This window comes from Alexandromys fortis, unplaced genomic scaffold (assembly GCF_014885135.2).
Source record: "Alexandromys fortis isolate MF-2015 unplaced genomic scaffold, M_Fortis_MF-2015_v1.1 scaffold_28, whole genome shotgun sequence".
Taxonomy (NCBI): Eukaryota; Metazoa; Chordata; class Mammalia; order Rodentia; family Cricetidae; genus Alexandromys; species Alexandromys fortis.
The window spans coordinates 446,345-468,651 of record NW_026067901.1 but is presented as its reverse complement, the minus strand read 5'-3'; the positions used below and the strand labels follow the sequence as shown (position 1 = coordinate 468,651).

The 22,307-nt window shown below is 49.3% G+C and overlaps 1 protein-coding gene across 1 annotated transcript in view; it reads right to left on the bottom strand.

Moving 5' to 3' along the window:
- Vdr (vitamin D receptor) overlaps positions 1 to 11,962 on the bottom strand; it is a 52,675-nt gene extending 40,713 nt beyond the window's left edge. Inside the window, exon 1 of the mRNA XM_050130905.1 lies at positions 11,889 to 11,962. The gene's annotated coding sequence lies outside the window, so the exon portion shown is untranslated. The remainder of the gene's footprint in view (positions 1 to 11,888) is intronic.
- Between the last annotated feature and the right edge of the window lie 10,345 nt (positions 11,963 to 22,307).

Here is a 22,307-nt window from a genome sequence, read left to right as displayed (position 1 = left end):
GCAGTTCAAAGCTTGACTCTATAAAGACTTTCAGAAAGAGCCTTCTGTGTTTAAGGCCCTCCCTATGCCTGTTGTCCGGTGGAGCCAGGCTTTGCAGAGAGGTGGGGACCGTGATCAATGGTGCTCACTCATTACTGGCTTTCCTACCTGGGCTGGCTTTACTGAATCAGCTGGTGCCGCTGCAGCCGCTGCCAGCTGAGCAGGCAGTGTGTAGCTCTCTAGGAGAGGCCAGTGGGCCATGGTCCTTCCTGCCGCCGTACTTCCTGGGAGTAGAGGTGGTGACCCCTCCACCCACTGTTTCCCCTTCTGTCCCAGAACTCCTCCTGACCTGAAAAACATCTCTGTAGCCAGTTCTTCAGGAGCTCTGGATTGAAGTTTAACAGAGACAAAAATAATTCTCTTGAGCGAGCTATTTTCTGCTTCACTTTTGGAATAATAGCTCCTGGTGACAGGCAGTGGGGGTGGAAACTGGCCACGGGCCACCATCCTCTTAAGTCCTTCCACATGCCCACTGCCTACCCTCCCCCCCCAACCAGGCTTTGAAGAGACAGTCACTGCTGTCTATCACCACCTGTGGACTGGGGTGGGCAGTGAAGGTCAGCCCTTGGGGGAGCCAGGGGTGGGAAGTCTTCATGCATAGCTCTCTTTGAATGGGAAGAGGAAAAACAAGGCCCCTTCATTGAGCCTCAAGTTAAACTATAAACATCTCACAAGACTGTTGAATCAGCTGAGATGAAACATTTCCAAACGTGTTATAAAAATTGTCCCACTCCATAGAAGCGTTAGCTGTTACGTTACTATGATTCTCTCGGGTATTGAAGAGGGGGAGAAGGACTAAATTCAGGAAGAAGGCAGAAGCTAAGAAAGGCATATTTAAGGATTTGAGGCATGTAATAGGCTCTCTGCTGGCACGTCGAAGCACCAAGTCCAGCCTGGCAGGACCGAGTGTAGAGCAGGGGTTGGAATGTAGCTCAGTGGTAGATCACTAAGGCACAGGTTCAATTCCCAGCACTGCACACAGGCACAGAGGTCGTTTGTAGTATATGCTGAGCTTTTAACAAAGCTCCACTGTTTTCATGGTATTGTTTTGTTTTGCCTAGCGATCCTTTTTCTAACTGTTAGCTCCTTGTGGTTTTATTTGCTTGTTTTGTTTGGTTGAGACAGTGTCTTATGTTGCCCCTCCTGGCCTCAAAGTCTCTACTTAACCAAGGAAGATCTTGAACTTCTGATCCTCCTGATTTTGTTTCCCAAGTGTTGGGATTGCAGATACAGATCACCAAGCCCAGTTTATGCCATGTTGGGGAGTCAAACCCAGGGCTTTGAGGCCACTAGGCAATTGCTCTGCCAACTGAACCACACCCCCTAGCCTTAGTAGCTTCTTTCTTATTTTCTTTTCGTGACTTTCCCTCTAACGCTCATGGGAGAATCACTGACTGGAGAGACAATGTTTGGGAAGTTGAAAGAGAGGGAGGGGGAAACTGGAGAAAAGGAGGGACCTCAGGGGTCAGCCGAACACTTTCTGGATCTCTCACCACAGTGAGTTCTGTGGAAGGGCCAAGGAAAAACTGTCCTAGTGGGAGGCTTTCCCGTCTCCTATGCAGTACTCACCCACTAAAATGAAGTAGTGGAGGATTCCTTAGAGAGCTGAAAGCCTCAGAAGGGCACGCGTTCTGTTGCCTACCCCATCTCCAACAGAGAGTACACACCTTTGTTTGTTTTTGTTTTTTTGAGACAGGGTTTCTTTGTGTAGCCTTGGCTACCCTAGAACTCTCTCCGTTGACCAGGCTGACCTCAAACTCACAGAGATCTGCCTGCAGTCACTGCCACCCGACAAGAGTACAAGTCTTAAAATTTCATTATCAGGGCTGGTGAGATGGCTCAGTGGTTAAGAGCACTAACTGCTCTTCCAGAGGACCCAGGTTCATTTCCCAGCACCCACATGATGGCTAACGACTGTCTATAGCTCCAGTTCCAGAGGATATGACACTGTCACACCAATGTATATAAAGTAAAGTTAAATAAATTAAAAAATTCATTATCAGTATTGAACAACAGAGCGATTTAATCTGATATAAAGTGCTCGTCATGCCTAAGGACCCGGTTTGGATTCTCAGCACCCACGTAAAAGCCAGCATGATAAATTGGATCCATAATCCCATCGCTGGAGATGAGACATGAGGATCCCTGGGGCTTTCTGGTCTGGCTAAATTGATGAGCTCCACGTTCAGTAAGAGATAATGTCTCATCAGAACAGGTGTAGGGAGCAGGGCCACGCTGGAGTACACCCTTAATCCTGGTCTGGTCTACAGGGAGAGTTCCAGCATAGCCAGGAATATACAGAGAAACCCTGTCTCAAAAAACAAAAACAAACAAACAAAAAAGCCCAAACAAACAAAAGGCATAGAAACAACAGAGAAAGACACCCGAGACTGACTTCTGGCTGGCAGGTGCTTACACAGCCCCATCCCTCTCACACACAACCCCATCCCTCACACACAAACCCATCCCTCTCACACACAAACCCATCCCTCCACCACCACCCCCACAACCTTATCCCTCACACACAAACCCATCCCTCACACACAAACCCATCCCTCACACACAAACCCATCCCTCCATCCCTCACACACTGCCCCATCCCTTACACGCACTGTAGAGAAAAAGAGAGAGGAGAGGCAGGAAGGTGTGTGTGGGGGGGGGTTGTACCACATAGAAACAAAAACCAAAACCACCCAGAATGCATGTCTAGCATATCTAGCTTGCTTGCTATAAAAACATAATTGGATCATGAGGCCACACTGGGCTGTAGCACCAACAGCATTCTTGCTGGCTTGAAGTGAGTCCCATCTTTATATCAGCCTGATGTCCTCTGGTCCATCTCATTCCATCTCTCCAGCTGTACTCTCTGGCTTTGGCCCCTGCACTAGACCACTGTGACAGAAGAGCCCTGTGGTCAGAAGACACAGCTGGAAGGGGAGCTCTGGAGCCAGCCTGCATAGCTGGAAGGGGAGCTCTGGAGCCAGCCTGCACAGCTGGAAGGGGAGCTCTGGGGCCAGCTTGCACAGCTGGAAAGGGAGCTCTGGGGCCAGCCTGCATAGCTGGAAGGGGAGCTCTGGAGTCAGCTGACCTGGCCGGCTCAGGCTCTGGTTCTTTCCTTGTCCTTGCTGTGCTCGTAATTGCCTACACTCTCTCAGCTACTGTTCCCTTATCTGTGAAAGGAGAAAAATAAGAGTACACACCTCCTCAGCCTGGCACACACCACCTGCTCCATCAGTTTTGGTGCTGGTGACTGTGCCTGAATGGTGTAATCACTGGGAAAATTCACCCAAACTTCAGTCTGGCTTTTAAAGATAATTTAACCTTGCAAACACTGCCCCTCACCATTTCTTTTTACTTCAACCTGCTCAATCTATCCACATACAAAGGAATTTCTATTTAATAAGAGACTTCTGAAGGACTCCGTGATGTATTTGGAGTCCGTTGTCGAGCTGGGACTTTTTGATTGCGGGATTCTGTTCTCAGGGCTCAGATGGAGCGGGGATAGTGGTCAACTGAACACATAGTCATGGCACTGTCTGGTCCAAGATCTCCACCCCAAGCCGGCCCTCAACTCTTCAGGCATTTGGTATTCAAAGAGGTCCTGCTACAGATTTGACCTCCCAGGTCAGAAAATTCTAGGTCCTCCTTGGGAGATCCCATATTTAAATGCTCTCCCTTCATCTCCAGTTTCTCAGGCTGCACATGGGATCATAACAAAGGCGTCGGATCTTAAATGGAGTTCACTAGGATGGAATTTTACCCGAGGCAGCCCCTCCTCCACTTCTTAACATCATGGCACCCAAGATGTGCGTGTGCTTGCCAAATAGGCTGGGCAGAGGTAACTTCCCATCCCTGGCACAAGGCCGGAAATTCAGAACCATTTGGAACAAAGAACTCTGCCCTGAAGGTGTTTTCCAGCACCTCCGGGCCAGCTTGGAGCTGCCCTGCTCCCCCTGGCCAGGCCTCACTGGCCATCTCATTTCCAGCCCTCATGAACAAGAAGGGGAGGGGGCACTGGGCTGAAAGACGACCTCCACTAAAGAGGAGAGAGCCACCACGTGACGAGGGCTCCTCTCTGTCCTGGAAAGACCATAACTGAGTACTGGTTCTTCCCTGGTAACTTAATGACTTTGAGCAGGAGAACCAACCTCTTAATCCCTTTGAACCTCCGTTTCCTCTTCATAAATCAGGGAGAGGCTTAAGTGAGAAAACATATAAGAAACATTTAATAGAGTGCCTGGAACATGGTAAGTCTTAAAACCTTTGGTTAATATGACTTTCAGCTATGATATAATATGGTAACCCTCCTAAGGGTCAAAGGTTGCTGTAGGGAGAGACACTGGAGGGAGCTGGCAGTGTGGGCGGCATGGGGGAGAAGATAGGCAGGGCTTGTCTATTAAGCCCTGCTTGGACCTGGCAGCCAAGGTGAGTGAGGCTTGAGGCAGAGGTACTTGCCTGCCCTTGGAGCTGACAGGCACAGACTGGCTGGGGTAATTATAGAGTTGATGGCTAGGGTGGCCCATGCAACTGCCCAGCCAGCCACATTCTTTAGTCGGGTGGGTGGGCAGCTGAGTGTTTATGTGGCTACCAGGGTGCTGAGCAGATAGCAAACCCTTTTCCTGGCATCCCCAGGCGGGCTCCTCTCTGTATCCCATCTCAAGCCCGCAGCTGCTCCCTGCTTCCCAGACAAGACAAGTCAGAAAGCTAAAGAGACAAGGTCAGACTGAACAATTGACCAAGTGTCCTAGAAGGATCCTAGAAGCCCTGTAAGAATCTCATCACAGCCCAGCTGTGATGAACTAATGGTCATGGCTCACATATTCCAATCCTTTTTGAAAAATGTACGTCCAAGGAAAATGTGTATTTCTCCCGAACCATTTGACAAAAATGCAACCCAGGAGGTGTTAATTGAGCATCTAAGCATATATGCTCGGGGGAGAGGTGAAGGGCTTTGAAATTTTGGCAAGCTTGTAGACTTGGGTCCCTCGTGCACTGCTGGTAGGAAGCTAGAAAGATAAAACGACAGCCACACCCAGAGGTCGGGCACAGAGGTCACAGAACCAGGGTCCTCCTGTCCACTGTGCCTCAGACTAGCACACCCACCGGCCAGAAACCAGGTCCCTGGGCCCTGACAACACCATGTTAGCTAAAAGGGGCTGCAGAAGCATGTCTAGCATGACTCTAACATTGTAGAGATGAAGTCAGTATTAAGTTAAAAAAACATGAGAAAGAATGGAACTTCCATGCACAGCCAAAGAGAGAATATTGGACTTTAAAAAAATTATCAACGCCAAACATGGAATTCTGTGTGTATCAGCAATGATGAGCTAGGAAGCAAGCATACTATCATTTTATAGGAGCCCCAAACTGGAAACAACCCAGATGACTGACCACAAGAGGGAGGACATACAATGCAAGGCATTTTCAGGTTGGAATACTCGATCACGCCGTTAGCTAGTATGTCCGTGTGGAGGAGCTCAGAAATTGAGCTCCAGCGAAGGAACGTGTGGCAGACAGTGATGCGGGCAAACCTCAATGCCATGTAATCCCGCACCGCACACCGCTTCGGAAACACTCTGAGATGAGCACTTAGAAAGAAAACAAGGAATGATAAGCCCAAATTTCCCTTGCGCTGGGGAGTGAGAGGGGGGCCAGGAAGCAGGGCAAGGCCAAGGGTCTGGAGAGAAGGCACAGTGGGTCAAGTGTTTGCCCCCAACGCATGAGGACTTCAGTTTGATCTCTGAGTGGCAGGGAGTTTGTAATCCCAAACTGGGAGGCAAATTTCCGGACAGGCAAATCCCAAGACTCACTGTCTGCCATTCTAGCCTTATTGATGCACTCCAGCCAGTGAGAGGTGGCCATGTTCCACAAGTTGACACCTGAGGTTGTCATCTTTTGACCTGCATGCCTGCCTGTGTGCACGCGCGCGCACACAGAGAGAGAGAGAGAGAGAGACAGAGACAGAGACAGAGACAGAGACAGAGAGACAGAGACAGAGACAGAGAGAGATGAACACCCACACGCACATGGACACAGTAAGATTTTTTTACATTTATTCATTTATCATGTGCGCATGTGTGTGTTCGCATGTGCGGGCACCACAGTATGGACGCGGGTGTCGGAGGACAGCTTGTAGGAATCAACTCTCCCCTTCTGCCATGTGGCTTCTGAGGACTGAACACATCTTGTCAGTGCTGGCAACAAGGGCCTTTCCCCACTGAGACCTTCTGTCAGCCAGACACACATATACTCTAAAAAGCTTAATTAATTACTGTAAATGCTCTACTCCTAACGGGTGATTAGCTCCTAACAGTTGCATAGCATCTGTAAGCATGGTATATATTCTTGTATGCTATGTTATTTCTCAGTTAAAAAACAGCTAAAGAGCCTGGATCACACAGAACGCTCCCTCAGACTCGCACCCAGCAATGCTCCCGGGCTCCTTGTCTAACACATGGCAGGATGAGATATTCAGTTTTCCAAATCTGTGTTCAGCCAGGCACTAGGACGGCCATTTCTGAGTTCCCACAGAAGCTTTCTCAATGCCTGAGTCTCTGTGCTATCAATTTGGAAATGGCTTGATAATCTTTCTTTTTGCTGTTAAACTCCTGCTGTCTTAGCTCATGTCCGCCAAATGACTGCGAGCCTTTAAGAGCCTACGCTGTGCCAGGTGCTTGACTCTGCTCAGCTAATCCTCAACAATCACGCATCTACCATCACCCCCAATTTAAGAGAGGGAGACAGGAATTTGGAGGGATTAAGGAATCTGCCTAAGGTTTCTAACTAAAAAGTGTCAAATCCAGAAACCCTGACTCTATCTCCCCTGCTCCTTCCAGCTGCTTGCCCAGCCTCGAACCCTCTAGCCACACACTAGAGAACATTGTAGCATGTACTGCCCAGGGGAAGCATGTACAGGAAAGGGTTTAGGTGTTCAGCCAGAGCCTGATTGGAGGCCATCAGAACAGACGAGAGTCCATTTCTCCATGTAAGAAAGCTGGGGTCAGGAGCCTAAAAGGGACAGTTGGGGCAGGGGCAGGGTAGTTAAAGGAGAAGAACTCAGATGGCCGGCGGGACGGTGGCCTCTAATCTGCTCACTTGGCATGCCCCGGAGATTTGTTTCAAAATGAAACAAGATTTCTGACTTCATTGCCTTCTAGGCCATCCAAGTCTTGCTGGATTCTGTGCAACTTCTGCGCAATGTTACATCTCTCAGGTTCTTTGAAGCCTCTGAAATATGGTGTGTATCTCAGACCACAACAGAGGCGTAGTTTTAAAGGAGCCTTTTGAGACACCACCATCCCCAGAGCAACCTTTGGCCAAAGAGAATTTACTCTCAGGTCAGCTTGTTCAAACTAGTTAGTAAATCTAACCCTACAGCTCACAAACATGTATTACGGGCCTATAACACGCCAGCCACAGCTCTAAGTGTCTGCGACTGCCCTGGGAACACAGACGTGTAGAGCTCCTGGGGGCTGCTAACGTGGTTTCAGCATCCTACAGACTCGAGTATCAGTCCTGACTCTCCTTCACATGTTGCAACCTCACCAAGCCTCAGTTTCCCCCATTACAGAGTGGGCACAGGAGTCGCTCCTTCTTAACAAGGTAGAGTAGCGGGGCCAGGAGGCTGTGTTTATTAAGAACACAGAATAGCATCTGGTGTCTAGTGCTCAGCCAGCCACTGCTCCTGGAGTTAGGACTCGGGCGCCAGCAGGTGGCACACACTAGACCTGTCACCAGCAAAGGCTGGAGAGCTCCACAGTGCCTGGATTGTCACACCGCACAGAACACTTCAAAGCTTCAGCTTGGCATCAGAAGGCCAGTGAGAGGCGGTAGCTTCCCAGGAACTGGTACTAGGTCCTGCCCAAACTCCACTTTCCCGCTGGTACAGCTGCCCACACCCTGCTAAGGACCAGGACTCTCCCCTGTGCAGAATGAGGACTTTGTGTGGCATCTGGTTCTGGGAACATTGCTTAGTCTATTCTTTGGCACGAGACCTGCAGGGCAGGTTTGAAGAAGCACGGCACACACTCTGCCTCTCACAGTTCCCTCTGCTACTGCCTGCAGCCTCTGCCGTTTGCCCGCCAGCCACCCTGTTCTCCCTCAGCCAGGCTGGGGGAGGTCTCACCCCCTACACACGAGCAGGTAGGATTTCCAAAGAGGTCCTACTCGCTCTTTACATTTGCGTGGATGAGAAAGGATGACTTTCTGTTTGCCCGAGTAGACAGTCATCCCACAGTCACGGAGGCTCCGCTCCCCCATGGCTTTCGCCCTAACCACTCAGATACTCAGCCTCTGGGGATCTCCAGAGAGGCTGCCCAGAGTATTTGGACCACAAGGCCCAGGACTAAGCACAGAGGGCAGTTTCTCTTCCACATGTCACTACCACAGGATGCTGTTACTGCCGCCAACGCCTGTCGCTTAGGTTGAGCAAGAAGCTTCTGCCCCCACCCTGGACCATTTCTCCAACTGTCAGAGACAGGATACACAAATGCTAGCATCCAAGGGCATCAGTTCCGTGCCTTGCTCAGCGGCTTCTCCTGGGCTCTTCTTTCTATCTTGGTTGTCATTTCCCTAGATCTTGATTCCAAGTGACCTGTGTCCTTTACCTACATGGACAAGGTCTGACTGCCGTTGCCTTCCTGGTTGTGCGCTCACTTCAGAGCGGGACTTCTGTGTGGGACATGAGAGTCCCCAGAGGTCTGGGAAACTGGAAGGACAGGGAAGAGTCTAAAGGAAAGGGAAGAGACGCAGCACAAGGCATAGTCTTTGTTTCACTAACTTCAACACCCCCCCCCCCAGTTCCCCTGGGGAAGCCGAAGAGTTCACAGGTCTTCGCATCCCTGTCTGGGGTGGGGTAGCATGGGACAATCCAAAGGCAAGGCCAGCCACAAGTGAAAGATGAAAGAATGTCACTTCAGTGGTGGGCTGCATCTCAGGACAGTGTGACTAGGAGCAATTCTATCCTTGAGGAAAGGACCGGAATTGGCTGACTAGGCCAGAGGGCAGGCTGGGGTGTAGGGGTTGCCTGAGAATTATGTGGCCTCACCCTCTCACCTCAGCATTAAGTCTCTCCCACCCTCCTGTCCCTTAATCACTCTGTGTGATCTCTCCTTGGTTTGGATTGTGAGATGCTCAGCTCGCCCTGGTTTGGGTTTATGTCTCTACATGGCCATGCACAAAACCCCCCTTTAACTCATGAGCATCCCAGTTTGGACATTAGATCATACAGTCACTAAGGAAGGTTAAGAACACATCAGAAAGAACCAGCTAGAAGTGAGGTCCTGGTGGTCTAGAGCAGCTGCTGGGCTGGCTTCTGTCCCGTCAGAGCCTTCGGACAGGACAGCAGTGGAGATAGCGCCAGGCTGCTCTTTTGGAGGCTGAAGCCTGGTTTGCTGGGATCTGCTTGCTGGCATCCCTTGGCAGCCTGGCACCACGCTGGGGCACACACGAGGCTCTGAATCAAATCCGGTCATGTCTTTATTCCCTCTACCTGCATCCCGAATGGACTCCCAGCAGTGACAAGCGGAAGCTTGAACCCTCTAATCCACTATCCAGCTACAAATTAGAAGGTACCCCAGGTACCTTGGCCTTGCCATTCTGAGAGACAGCAGCAGCCCAGAGACTGGTCTTAGCCAATTCCTAGGATATGGGCTGGAAAACTGAACAACAAAATTATCCTATCTTGGATAACTTCTTGGTCTAGCCCACCAGACCCTAGGCCAGTGGTTCTCAACCTATGGGTCATGACCCCCACAGGGGTCACATATCAGATATTCTGCATATCAGATATTTGTACTACAAGTCATAACAACATCACAATGATAGTTATGCAGTAGCAATAAAATAACTTCATGGTTGGGGGTCACCACAACATGAGAAATTATATTAAAGGGTCACAACATTAAGAAATTTAAGAACTACTCCCAGGCCTTCCTCTATTGGGGGCCCAGGCTTTGGATACCTGCAATCCGTGCTGAAGGCAGAGGTCTTTGTGGGCTTCCTAAGTGACTCAGTCCATCAGAGAGATCAGGTCAGAGACAGATGGGGAGGGAGGCTTAGAAACCACATTACGGGTAAGTGGAGCATCCCAAAGCACAGGCACGTTCAGGGCCTCCAGAATATCCAGTCTTATGAGTGTATCTGGAGAAGCATGAGGGGTCAGCCGGGGTGCCTGGCTCTCTTCCTTTCTCTCCTTTCCTAGTCCTTCCTCTGTCTTGGTCAGGAACCAAGTCACAGTTGCTCAAGAACAGCCAAACCTAAAGCCATGAGACTCTGCCAGAACACAGAATGTGGACTTCCACTTTTTGCAGTTTGAGGCAATGTCACAGTGTTGGCCTCCCTGGATTATTCTCAAACAAGCTAGAAGATGCTACCATGTGGGCCCAGGTCACCTATTTCTTCCCAAGGGTCTCTTGTATCCAAAACAAAGCCAGCAGAGACTCACTCTTACTACCTGCTCTGGCTGCTTGTCGGTACCAAAAATTATTCCAGAGGGACCCACAGAGTTCTCTCCAGTCTTCAGCTGGGGAAAGAATAGAGACAGTCCCCCAAATGGAAAATACCCTTAGCTCACTGAGTTCAGGATCCTGGGTCCAGACAACCCCTCTCTGCCTCTCGGAAATCCATTCTTACTCCCTAACCTGGGGAAAGCAGTCCTTGCCTTTTCTGTTCGCAAAACCTTCTGATTGCTCCTGTATGCCTGCCTTACTAGGCAACACAGGTAGCTTACACAGTAGAAAAGGAACCAGTAGCCGGTATGTCCACAGTATTGGGATGTGCCTCCCATTCCAGAGACTAGTCAAAGTCTCTTCATGGCCATCTATAATCATCCTATGGCCATCAAACAACCATTGCTGACACTCCCACACCCCCGATGTCCAGGAATAAGACAGCCTTCCACAGGGCAATAGGGCAGAGCTGAACCCTGTCCAAGGGAACTTCTAGAATGCTCAGAAAATGCTTGCCCAACTGCTTGCCTGGGCTCTGGCCCCTCTGCTGCTCCTGAGCCCAGACAGGAGGCTGACTCACTCACCACAAGGAGGAGCAGGAGGAGGAGCAGGAGGAGGAAGAGGAGTGTGGCCTAGGATCAGAGAACCAAGGCTTCCCCAGCACAAGAAGACAACCTCAGGTAGGTGACAGAGGTAGTGGAGACCGGGACCTGGAGATCACAGGCAGTTCCCTCTGGTTCTCACTCACCACGGAATTCAAGGTCCCTCACTCTCCAAAGAGAACCTATTTCTTAAAACCCATCCCTCAATTTCCACGTCGGTCCCTGAGTTCCTCGGGACATCTGTGGACAGGCTCTTCTGAAAAAGAAATCCAGTCCACTACGTCTCAAAGCACTGGCGGTTTTAGAAAGTCAAGAAAGGAAAACTCCGTTTAAAAGATTTCACTTCGTTCTCACAGGTGATCACACAGGAGCCCTACGTGGGAATAAACAGGCTACACACACTCCACCCCCAGAGACCTTAGCTCCATTGACAGTCAATCACTCCCTTTCTTACTCCTCCACTCCGCGCCAAAGCGCCGGTCCGAGGAAGGAAACAAACGCTTGTTGTCCAGTGCAGAGAACCGTCTTAGCGAAGGACTCCTGTGCTGAGCCGCCCGAGCATCGCGGAGGTGGCTGCCTCCTCGCCAGGCTCGCATGAATTTCAGCTTTCTTAGACCTGGGTGCCCTCTCAGAGTCCCAACCTCATGGCACCATAGTCCGGATCTCAGACACCAACTTTGCTCCCGAGACTTTGACTCTAGTGCTTACGCCCGGGCACTCAGACCTCTGGATCCCAGACGACCGCCCCCGAGTTTATCCCTTACCCAGGACCCACTTCCCAATGCTCTCCGATCCTCACCTGGTCCGGCGGGTGGACACGCTGCTTGGCGCTCCCGGCGTTTGGGGTTCGGCAGCCGCCTTTTGACAAGCAGAGACGGCTCAGCACCTGGCCCCGCCCCTATAAGGGACCGCCCCATAAGGCCCCGCCCCGGGCCTTGCCTTAGCCACGCCCGCCAGATCCAGCCCTCTCCTGCCTTGAAACCTTCTTGACTTGGAATCAACCACTGTACTGTCGCCTAGGTGACCCTACCTTATGAAAGGGTCCACGACCTGCGGCCACAGCGAGGCGCAGGCTTCTGACTTCCGTGGGGCAGTCTTCCACGATCTCGTGTGTGCAGATCCACATTTCTGCCTGCGGTGATCCGTGTTGTATCCGCCACCCCTGCCGCCGCTGTGGTTCTACCCAGTCGGCTGCAGACGCCTCCGCCAGGTGCGTCACCCGCACCTGAGTTGACCCGGGACCCCGACGCCCGCGGCGCGCTGCGGGGAGCCGTTCTCGGTGCGCCGCTGGGAAATCGCCGGCAAGTTTCTGCTGCAGCCGGGCTGTGCTCAGCCGGACTCCACCAGTTAGGATAAGCACAGGGGGACCGGAGTGGAGGCTGAAATCGCGTCCTCTCTCCTACCTCGTGTTCCGCTTAACCACCGCAAAGGAGCACGTTCCTGGCTAATTGCGATCTCATTCCAGCTGGCTTCGCCTTAGCTTCTGTAGTCTCTGCACCCCCAGACCCTCCCTTGCCAGCGAGACTCTGATGTGAAGGAATGAAAGCACAAAGTTCACCCCAAGAACTGAAACTGTGGATAGCTACTGAGAACTCACTCTAGAAAAATGTGAATAAAAATTACTCTCTACCATAACACATGCTCCACACTGCACCAGATGCTGGAAGACGATGGGGTCGATAGGGCTTCCTCCTTTGAATGGGAGGATGTTTGAATCAATAAACCTAAGAGTGTTCTAGAATACAAATACCCACAACATCACCCAACAGTAGTCAGGGAAAGTAAGGTTGAGGAAGTTCGGGAAGGGACAGGGAGGTCAGGCGCCAAGGCTCAGGGAGGATGAGAACTAGTGATTTGCCCATAAAGATCCAGACAGAAGATCAATGAAGGACGAGAGCCCAAATAGTGCGTTAGAGCGGGAGAAATTCAGTCCCTTTCTTCCTGACGACTGACCCTAAGAAACCGACAGGGGCTAAACAGAAAGCTTCCCGATAGTGGGACTCTGAGGGCAAGCTGTGAAGGGTCTATCATGGGAACGTTCTGGATAGGCTTTACATTCTAGAAAATGGGAGATACCCGTTGTTTGAGTTCGGGGATGGACAATCTATGTCAAATGAATGGTCTTTTGAAAGCCCTATCAGTTAGGTGGAGGGGTTTTTCTATTCTAAATGAATCACTTTCCAGAGCACTATGGAAAAGCTGACTCTCATGAGAAAAAAAAAAAAAAAACTAAGAGGAAATCTCAACACCCAGCACCTTAGGGCATTCTGAAGTCCCATGAGCCTCTGGAACAGCTTAGGAAGATGAAAGCCTACATACTCCATAGTGATCACCTGTGGCTTTTCTCACAACAGTGAAGTTGGAAGTTAACACATGTGACATATTGTATAAAAAGAATTCTCTGGAGCCAGATGGTGGTGGCACAAACCTTTAATTCCAGCACTCAGGAGGCAGAGCCTGGTCTACAGAGTGAACTCCAGGACAGCCAGAGCTGTTACACAGAGAAACCCTGTCTCAAAAAACAAAACAAAAATTTCCTGGAATGCTTTTATTCTATCTACAAATCAACCTTTTAAGACAGAGTAACAAAACTTGTGGACATCTNTTTTTTTTTTTTTTTTTTTTTTTTTTTTTTTTACTTGTTGACATCTTATAGCTGGGGAATGACAGTTACTTGAACACCTACCTAGTCTTCTCTCTGAACAAGCCCATTGCTCATGCTGTCCCACAAAAAAAAAAATTCCATGCCCCCATTTCCTTTTCACCCATTGGATCACAGTCTAGAAAAACCAGCCACGAAGAACTCAAAGGTTCTAGATTTGGCAAATTTGCCCGGTTATAGATGTCATGGCTGTGTTTAACACACTGTGATTGACCCCATCAATGTATGTCCTCCTCATCCTCCCCCAATTCCTGGACCACCACCTCCCATCTGGCCCTCCAGACTCTGTTCCCTCCCTCATTTCTCTGGTCATCTCATCAAACCTCTGCCACCATCTCCAGGCAACAATGATCCACCATAGTGTGTACTACTCTATCATATGGCTTGTTAACTTATAACAAGACATTTTAAGTTTATATTGAACAAGGATTTTTTCCACCCCAGCTTTATTTCCAGAACAGTCATTTTATAACAGTGACAAAAGCAAGATTCCTTTCTCCTCTTGTTCTTCTAGAACCTCTTCTCTCCTGACTCCACATCTCCCTGGGTAGGTCCTCGAATAGAGGTGACTTTCTTATACTCCCTTTGCCAGAAACCTTGAGGCCAGGAAGCAGTGTTTGGTAACTCTACTTCAGAGCGAATAGCCTTAAACTCATCTAGACTAGCTATGTGATGGAGCTCACCTTTAATCCTTGCACTCAGGAAGAAGAGGTAGGTGGATTTCTGTGTGTTCAAGGCCAGCCTGGTCTTGCAGAGTAAGTCATGGCTGCATAGAGAAACCCTGTCTTGAAAAACAGTAGGCTGATGCAGAAGCTACACACCAGAACCTCTGCATGCATAAGGTGTGAATTTCCCTTTCCTTTTCTCTAAAGATAGCATTTCTTGAATTTTCTGCTGTCCCCCTGACACTTGGTCACTTGGTCAGACTGCCTCTGCTCATTGTTTTTCTCTGATCAGTTTTCCCAGGGAATATCTGTGCATTTCCCCCCACACAAGATGCTACCTTAAAGCTGTTACGCAGCCATTTGTACACTAACAAAAGATTCCTGCCAAGTGCATATTCCGCCAAGGATTCCAGGGCCCGGATGCATTCCATAAGGCCAAGCCTGGTCTCTAGGCATCTCTCCCAGGCCCTGGGTGCCTGTGGGATGCTTGGGCAAATGTGGCCTGTCCTCGGTCTTTTCTGTATTGTTACTGGCATAGGAAAACTGGCAGCAAACCTCTCACTCAACAGATGCCTGAAGAAAAATGCCCCGAGCCCCAAGAGCCATGGTGGGTCATGGAGGCCCAAGAGACCAGAGCATCTTCTCACTTGGTTCCTCTTGTAAATGCTTTTAAGAAATTAAGTTCTGGAAGGTTAACCCATCCATCTTTTAGGACAAAAAGGACCTGGGACTACTCTTGTTTGTGTTCGGGTAGAGGAAGCTGCAAGCGATGAAAACAAATCAATTGAAAAAGGCCTTCCAGGACAATGGTTTCCGAGCTCTTGCCTGCTGTCCAGCAAAAATGACTATTCACCACGACCAAGAATACATGCATAAGTTCTCGTGAAACAAGAGATGCCCCGAAATAGCTAGCTCTCTCTCTCTCTCTCTCTCTCTCTCTCTCTCTCTCTCTCTCTCTCCCTCTCCCTCTCTCTCCCTCTCTCTCCTTCCTCCTCCTCTTCCTCCTCCTCCTCCTCCTCTTCCTCCTCCCTATCCCAGCTTCTGTGACCTTAAGTCAGGTGTTATCTTATAACTCTCCTGCCTTTTCTAGTTTTGGGTCTGCCAGCCACAGGCAGCCCCAGCATCTTGACTTGCCCAACACAGGACAGCTTTGGGGAGCCATGAGTGAGAGCTGAAGACTTAGCCTGGTCTAGAAAGAGTTGGGTACTGCCAGGTGTCTACTAGAAATCTTCCTGGCTCCACTTCTCCATTCCCAGCATGTCTCTCTCCTTGGGGTTTGGGGTACCTGTTTCTCGTCTGCTCCCACATCCTCAAGCCCAAATTGCCATGCACTGGCCCGCGCACAGTGTCAGCTGGCACGGTGTTGAAGAGCCTGGGGCCAGATGGAGAGATGTAGACTTCCACCTACAACTCCAAGCAGAGGCAGCCCAGAGCTCTCCCAACTCGCAGGTATTTACTAGGCTCCTGTCCAAAAACGCAGCAGACAGTGATGACTGCTCTCCAACCCCCATATCCAGCCATGACTACCATCGGAACAAAGCAGAGGCTCAGACGGCTCTCCCATCCTGTCCTGTCTGAGGGTTTTGCACGGATCATGAATAGTCTTGCAGGAGACAACGAGACTCTCATTTACAATCCACTTGGGAAAATTGTAGTTTGTTCCTCTAAGGAAGAGAGTCTTGTGGAAGAGCCTAGAGTTGGGGAGGCTGTGTGGTTTAGGACTGAGCCACTTGGAAGCAGGTGACAGTGGAGTTACTGTCATAGTGCTGCTGGAAAAGTCAGTAGGGATAGCTGGCTGCTTTCAAATCCCCCCTTTTGAGGAGGAGAGTCTCCAGGGAAGGTGGTTAGGCAACCATCTCCCTTCCTTCATTCCAGTGAGCAAAAGCCCCAGAACCCAGGTCCTGGGCACGCCTCGCGTTTCTCCAGAACAGGAAGGACATGCCGTCAGCAGCCCAGGAATGCTTTAACCATCTCTCCCCTGGGGCCCCCAACTCCAGAAAGATGTAGCAGTTGACAGTTCTTCTCTTTCTCCTTTGGCCTTTAGCCTGGGACAAGCACACCACAAATCCTGGCTGCCACAGTCTGTAGCATTCACTTTATTGTTCTCGGTCGTCCAAGACGTCAGTGTGGTTCACGCTTGTCTTTCTGCTGCCTACCTCCCCTTCCAACTGTACTTAACATGGACAGGATGGCTGTGGCGTCTCGTGCTGTGCACTGTCCAAATGTCCTACAACCGAGAAGTGATCTTGAGATGCTTTAGTTGTGAAAACCTACTGGCAGAAGAGAAACTGTCGTGCCTGAGTGAAAAACAGAAATAAAAATCAAAGGGCATAACTGGTCCTGGGTTTCAGTACCAGATGAATGAAGAAAAAGACAGACAGACAGACAGACAGACAGACAGAGAAAAAGGGAAGGTCATGATTGCTAGGTATGATAGAGGAAGAAAGTTTATTGTAGGTATATGAGAGAGTATAACCAGAGAGACATCTGGGAGACCCCAGAGTGGACATGACTCTGAGCCATGTGAGGGGAAGGGGCAGGGAGAGAGGAACCAGATGCATCAGCCAGGAGGTCCAAAAGAAGAGTAGACGAAGAGCCAGGTAACCAAAATGGTTGCATCATACAGGGAAGGGCAGCCCAGCCCCTGGGCTGGAGAATTTGGGGTAGGGGTGGGTATATCAGCCAGGAGGTCCCTGTAACAGGGAAGGACTGGGGGATGCAGGGAGAAGCTAGCCACCAGGTCCACTTCGATATGCTAAATATGGCACCTCAGCTGCTTGGTGGAAAGCTATTACCAGTAGCCATAACTCTGGGTGGACTCATCCTCATCTAACAAATACCAGCTCTCAGTTCGAATGGTATACTTCTCAGCTATTACTTCGAATTGGTACGCCTTGAGCCTTTTGTCCTGACTGCCCTGGTATCTGTTTTTTTGCGCTCAGATATTTCACAGAACAGATCTAATACTTGGCTCTTGGGAAGAAGAGGTCAGAAGATGGTATTGATGTCCCTCTAATGTAATCAACATATTAAAACTTCATTTTTTTTGGTGATTTAAAAACAAAATTAAAGCCAGGCTTGGTGGTACAAACCTCTAATTCCAGGAACTCAGAATGTGGAAGCAGGTGCCTTGGGAGTTCAAGGCCATATTCAGCTACCTGGAGAGTTTCCGGCCAGCTACACGAACCCCGTCTTAAACAAACCAGCAGGCAAAACTCAAAAACAGTTCAAATAAGTAGGCAGAATATTGCCTCCCTGTGCCCAGAGGACCACACAGAACATCTCTTCTTAGAGGTAACAACTTTTGAGAAGAAGGAGCAGCATTGAGAGCCAGAAGCCTCCTGTGAGATGTGCGGTCATCAGTCATGGTAGGTGACGTGCTTTCAAAGCTTGTTCTTCGTGAGTGACCAAGCGGGAACTCACAGGCTGAGCCTGCTGTCCATCTGTTGTTTGTTTGTTTCTGCACTGCTCTGTCCCTCCTCTTCCTGCTGCTGTTGGGAGCAACGGAAACCTGGTTTCAGGAGAGGGACCTAGATGCACAGCCTTCAATTCTCTTCCTGTTTGGACAGTCTCTCTCTCTCTCTCTCTCTCTCTCTCTCTCTGGAAGTTAAGTTTCTACATGTAGGATGATCTTGCTGGAGTCTTAATTTGGGCCATTTTCAGGCAAGTCTGAAATGGTCTTACCTTTGTAAAATACAGGAATTTAGATTTGTGATGTCTACAATGCTGAGGGATCTCTGCGACACACCCCTATAAGGTCCTAAGGACTGGGAGTGAAGGGAGAGTCAAGGAGGCACAGGTGTGGGTGACACCTCTCCCATTGGCTGAGCCACTTGGGGCAATTGCCAAGGCTTTCTGAGCATCTGATTGCCATCATCAGAATGAGACTAGATCCCAGTCCCTGGGCTGTTGACTGCAGGGGGCTGCAGGTGGGCACGTGGAATATTAATCTAGTAGCTAACTGCAGTCATTAGCAGAACTGCTTAAAATTGTGATGGCCTCTGGAGATTTAGCTATATATTTCCTTGATCTTTGTTTTTAGACAGAATCAAGGCTGGTCTGGAACTATCTAGGCCAGACTGGCCTCAGACTCAAGATCCTCCACCTTAAACTCCCAAATGCTAGGATTACGTGCTTTCTTGAACAACAACAACAACATGATATTAATAATTATCATTATTATTGTTGTATTATTTTGAGCCAGGCATTCTCCATGCAGTCCTAGCTGTCATGGAACTCGCTATGTATATGAAGCTGGCCTCAAACTCACAGAGATCTGCCTGCCTCTGCCTCCCAAGTGCTTGAATTATTTTTTTAACTTAATTTTACTTATTACGACTGTGTCTGTGGTGGGAGCGGGACTGCAGGCCACAGCTCATATGTAGAGGTCTCGGGATAGTTTGCAGAATGAGTTCTTTCTTGTACAATACATAAGCTTTGGGGATCAAACACTGGTTACCATTTTGTGGGGCAAGACTATGACCTCCTGAGGCATCTTGCCAGCCCTTTGATCTTTCTTATCTCATAGATTAAAAATAAAGGGAGGGAGGAAAGAAAGGAAACATAATCTGGAGAAGAAATCGGAGCGCTTGATCTTACATAATTAAAAAAAAATGTAACTGTATTATCAACACTGCTCCCCAATCTTAAAGCCAAGGCTATAGTAAGTACTGGTTAACGAGGCATCATGTTACCAGACACAGGGTTCTAGTTTATTTTTACCTTTTACCTAATATGCTCTAAAGTTAGGCCAACTTAGAGATCTTTGGCTTGAAGCAGTCAGCTGTGATCAACAAGGAACTAGCAGACCCCAGATGGATGGTTTGAGGGGGGGGACAATGATCTGAAGAATCCTTTACTGATCACCTCCAACAGGTTGCTTCTACCTTGTGACACATGGGGAATGAGCCCAGAGAACCAGCTGGAGAGAACTGCCCTGAGTGCTGTCTGTGTGCGTCTTCGGAGGAGTGCACACTGATCCAGCACACTTTGGCTGCAGGAATGACAAGCTCAGAAATAAGAGCTGCTTGTACCAGTGCAGGAACAAGAACATTTAGGATCATTGAGTAAATCACGTAAGTCATAGTTGCTTTTGCTTTACACCAACTGTCTAAAAAGATTCGGCACTTTGGAGGAATTTGTCTCTTGGTCTCAAGAAGTAAATGGCATTTTGTAGTCTGCTTCTCACAGATGAAGGGGAAGCTAATGCTGAAGATGAAGATGGAACTGGAGAAAACTTTTCTGACCCATGAATGACTGCTGGGCTTGCTTTGTGTATGCGGTTTGTGAGTGCCCACTGGGGCTTTATGAGGCATGTTCTCAGGCTGCCAGGCTCTAGCAGTTAGCATCGAGCCTTAGACTACCTTATCCCCAAGAATGGCCCTCTTTATGCAGTGGGAGATACCAGGGCTAGTTTGTCAAAGCCTGGATGTATCATAGTGCAGACTGTAAGCTTTGATTTCCCAGCCCCACAAGAAGATATATTGACTCTCTAAACAACAATAGGCAGCAAGCTAATGGGCTCACCAGGCTCAAAAGGAGTCCCTAGTGATGTGCTGCGTGGGCCCAGGCCATGTGGATTGTAGTGGAAGGCACGATGTTGACATCCATGATGCTGTAGACACAGCAGGTCTCTCCATCCCGTATCATAGCCCTCGGGGACTTAAGATATTTGGAAGGATGCCTAACAAATTCCCAAAGTACTCTAGAAGCATCTGTTTGGACCTTTAACCCCAGAAAAGAGATCTCAGCAGGTTAGGCCTCTGTGCCTTGTATGGTTCGTCAAACTGCCTTGTAGGTTCATCTGGAAGCCTGGGTGTGCCCCACTGGGTCAAAGCTAGAACAGGAGATACGCCAGGAAAGAGGTGGGAGGTCATGACCAGGACAAGCTATTAGGGGGCTTCTATGGTATAGGTCCTGGCTATTTATTGGCCTGGGTACCAATTTTTTGCATGTGTTGCCTTTATGGGAACTCACCTCATTCTTCACTTGAGATCTGTGGTCTTTCCTGTGTGCATGCTATACAGCTCGATAGAAAGCTCATCTGAAGCCGAGTTCCCATGGTGTTCGTGAGAGACCATCTCTGCAGTGTCCTTCATTGCTCTCCTTTTGCAGGTGGGGACTTGATGCTCAGAGTGACTCTGTGCCCAGCCACGGTATGAAGACCTGAGATCCTTCCCATAAATGCAACCGGAAGGTAACTGACCGTATTCTACACTGGGACCAGGAGTTGTTTTTGGGCAAAGCACCCCGTGCTTGTGTGCTCTAGGGCCTGGAGCAGTGGCGACAGTCTAGAACCAAAGGGCCTGATGGGACTGAACCAGAGACAACAGATAGGATCCCAGGAGATGGTGTGGTGGCCTCCTGAGGACCATCAGAGCAGGGGAGGAGCCATTCCATTTTTAGCTTGGCCACCTACATCCTGGAGGGTGAATGTCACTTCATTGGGGTTGCTGATCTCAGAAGAGGGGGTGTCCATCTTGTCTGGCCTCTGAGTGGTAGCTACTACGTTAGGAAAGAATTCGGCGATGAGGGGTTTGCAATCCTTCATGGGCTCCTGACATGTAAACTCTTTCCCCACCCTCTTCTCCTTCCCATTTGCTGACCTGCTCTCCCTCCACTCTGGGTTTATCTCGTGCACGGCTCCTCATCAGTCAAGTGGTAGCCCAGGCACCGTCAGAGTCAATGGGCAGTGAGTCTAGGACTCAGACCTACCTGTGTAGGAAAATAACATCCCGGTCACCATATTCTCCTGCCTTTTCCTGCAGAGGGCTCTAAACCACAGGTGGAGAGGGGTGACAGAGCACATTTATACAACCTGCTCAGGTTTCTAGAAGAATAGAGCCTGTAGGTTTCCTAAAGAGCTGGGATGGAGGGCCCTGAGGGGTGGCTCAGGGATTAAGAACGTTGGCTGTTCTTGCAGAGGACATGAGTTTGGCTCCCAGTACCCACACAGCAGTTCTTAACTGCCTGTAAGTCTAGTTTCACCCAGTTTCAGGGATCTGGAGTCCTCTGCCTACCTCTATGACCCCTTTTTGTGGTACATTTCCATACACGCAGGCAAAACACCCATTCACATAAAATAAAATAAGTAAACCTTTTAAAAGAGCTGACATGGAGGTTCTGAATAGGACACCCGAACAAGAACAATGAACCCCCATAGCCGAATCCTTCATGTGATTTTTCTCGGTCTCCACAGTAATTAGAAGTGAAACTCAAAGGGGGAAGAAAGCAAAGGACCCCTGTGCTTTCTAGAGATGATTGAATTAACGCTTTCGTCTGTGCTGGGTGCTGAGACTCGATGGAACCCAGTATATTTCTGTCACCTTTCCCCTGATTCCTTGGATCTTAGACTTTGGAGTGATCCGGTAAGTTCTGCAGCTGCCCCAGTCACTCTGGCCCAATAGTCAGGCTCCTCCTGTGTTTACAGTGAGTTTATCTCCTTTTCAGAACTCTTCAGGCCAGAGATACAATCCCTGCTTTGTGCTTAGTAACAGTCTCCCCTGTCATCATTTGTTATCTTACTTCATTGGATGATTGCTTGACATTTGATCCTCAGCAATTAAGGATTTATTGCTGTGTTTCTTTCTTCCAAACAGTACCTTCCCTTAAAGGACAGAGCATCTGGGAGGAAGCAGCCACAAACAATTGCACGTGTCAAGAATGAAAAGGTTCATTTCTCATAGCAGAATGAGTTGGGCATCCTAGATGGTTGTCCTGATTGAGAAACAACAATCTTCTAAAACGCTAGTGTCACCAAACTGACACTAAAACCAGATGTCTGTGGAGCTCAAAATGAAGCGAGCCCGTGGTCCCAGAGCTCAAAAGGAGCCTGACTATTGGGCCAGAGTGCCCTGGAGCGGCTGCAGGTCGTACCGGATCACTCCAAAGT